The sequence below is a fragment of the Megalopta genalis genome, unplaced genomic scaffold (assembly GCF_051020955.1).
Source record: "Megalopta genalis isolate 19385.01 unplaced genomic scaffold, iyMegGena1_principal scaffold0141, whole genome shotgun sequence".
Classification (NCBI taxonomy): domain Eukaryota; kingdom Metazoa; phylum Arthropoda; class Insecta; order Hymenoptera; family Halictidae; genus Megalopta; species Megalopta genalis.
In genome coordinates this window covers 137501-139781 of record NW_027476210.1, presented here as the reverse complement: position 1 = coordinate 139781, position 2281 = coordinate 137501, and the positions used below count along the sequence as shown (strand labels likewise).

Genomic DNA, 2281 nt, shown 5'->3' with positions numbered 1-2281 from the left:
CCTCAGATCCCAGGATCCTCTTTTCCGACGACAAGGGTCGCCACGCACGGCAAACACGCGGGAGACAGCAGTCGGAGAGGCTGCCTCTTCCTCTCCACCACACTTCGTTCGGTTCGCTGCGTTTTGAGAACACGAGCTATCCAGCGGTACCTTTTTCGTGGAGGCTCAAGTGTGGCTAGGGCACGTTTGCCCCTTGCGGCCTGGGTTGCCCAGGTGATTGGTTGCATCCCGATTTCTAGATCCAGCGGCATGTTGCTACGTGGCGCGCTCAGACAACGAAAATGCGGCATTCCGGTCAGACCAGAAAAACCGCACAACGTGACGCGGGGGACTGCAGCCACAAGTGACAACAGTCCCCCGGTAGGGAGTAGTACAGCATATTCAATGCTGTACATGAACACGCCACAGCCCGTATGCTTAGTTCAAGGGCCTCGCCATTATGCGAAGTACTACATGTACAACGCACTGGCGGTCTCAAAATACCCTCATCGCCGATGCATCTGATGCATCCGTCAACTCGGCAGCATTCACTCCGTCGGCGTGTTGCTTTGTGGCGTGTTCAGTTAACGAAAATGCGGCATTCCAGTCAGACCAGAAAAACCGCATAACGTAACGCGGGGGACTGAAGCCACAAGTGACAACAGTCCCCCGGATGGGAGTAGTACAGCATGTTCAATACTGCACAAGAACACGCCACAGCCCGCTTGCTTAATCACGGGCCTCGTCATTATGCGAAGCACTACATGTACAACGCACTGACGGTCTCTCGAGTGCCTTCATCGCCGATGCACCTATCGACTCAGCAGCAACATTCAATCCGACGGCGTGTTGCTTCGTGGCGTGTTCAGACAACGAAAATGCGGCATTCCAGTTAGACCAGAAAAACCGCATAACGTGACGCGGGGGACTGCAGCCACAAGTGACAACAGTCCCCCGCTAAGGAGTAGTACAGCATATTCAATGCTGTACATGAACACGCCACAGCCCGCATGCTTAATCTCGGGCCTCGCCATTATGCGAAGTACTACATGTACGACGCACTGACGGTCTAAAATGCCTTCATCGTCGACGCATCCATCGACTCGGTAGTAGCAACAACCTTCGCGAGGACTAGTTCGGGGGTCGCCTCTCAACCCTGGGTGGCCACAGACCGCCACCGCCAGTAGATAGGGACAGATGGGAATCTCGTTAATCCATTCATGCGCGTCACTAATTAGATGACGAGGCATTTGGCTACCTTAAGAGAGTCATAGTTACTCCCGCCGTTTACCCGCGCTTTTTTGAATTTCTTCACGTTGACATTCAGAGCACTGGGCAGAAATCACATTGCGTCAACACCCGTGGGGGCCATCGCAATGCTTTGTTTTAATTAGACAGTCGGATTCCCCTAGTCCGTGCCAGTTCTGAGCTGAGCGTTGAATGGCGGCCGAAGAGGACGACCGCACCGATGGGAAACGCCACGGAAGCCTCGCAGCAAGGAAGATCCGCGGGAGGCCAAGGCACGGGACCGAGCTCGGATCCCAGCCACGAGAGCCGTTCACCTCGCCCAGGCCCGGCACGTCAGCCAGACCCGCTTCCCGACCAAGCCCGACACGCCCCGCTCCTCAGAGCCAATCCTTATCCCGAAGTTACGGATCCAATTTGCCGACTTCCCTTACCTACATTAATCTATCGACTAGAGGCTCTTTACCTTGGAGACCTGCTGCGGATATGGGTACGAACCGGCGCGACACCTCCACGTGGCCCTCTCCTGGATTTTCAAGGTCCGAGGGGATGATCCGGACACCGCCGCAACTGCGGTGCTCTTCGCGTTCCAAACCCTATCTCCCTGCTAGAGGTTTCCAGGGAACTCGAACGCTTATACAGAAAAGAAAACTCTCCCCGGATCTCCCGACGGCGTCTCCAGGTCATTTTGGGTTACCCCGACGAACACTCTTACGAGGGCCCGAATGGTATGCGGTTCCGCTGCCGGGTTCCGGAATAGAAACCGGATTCCCTTTCGCCCAATGGGTGTTTTTTGTGCATGTATATAATAACAAAATATGCTGCGATTTATATAATAATAAAAAAATAAAATAAAATAGCTGCGGTTTTTTTACAAGTGTTTAACGTCTTAGGACACCTCATCTACATAGGATTTCTCTTAGGGCTTAGGATCGACTGACTCGTGTGCAACGGCTGTTCACACGAAACCCTTCTCCACGTCAGTCCTCCAGGGCCTCGCTGGAGTATTTGCTACTACCACCAAGATCTGCGCCGACGGCGGCTCCAGGCAGGCTCA

At 54.1% G+C, this 2281-nt stretch overlaps 1 pseudogene; it reads right to left on the bottom strand.

Annotated features, from left to right (window-relative positions):
- Positions 1 to 1132: 1132 nt before the first annotated feature.
- LOC143262557 (large subunit ribosomal RNA) overlaps positions 1133 to 2281 on the bottom strand; it is a 2995-nt pseudogene continuing 1846 nt past the window's right edge.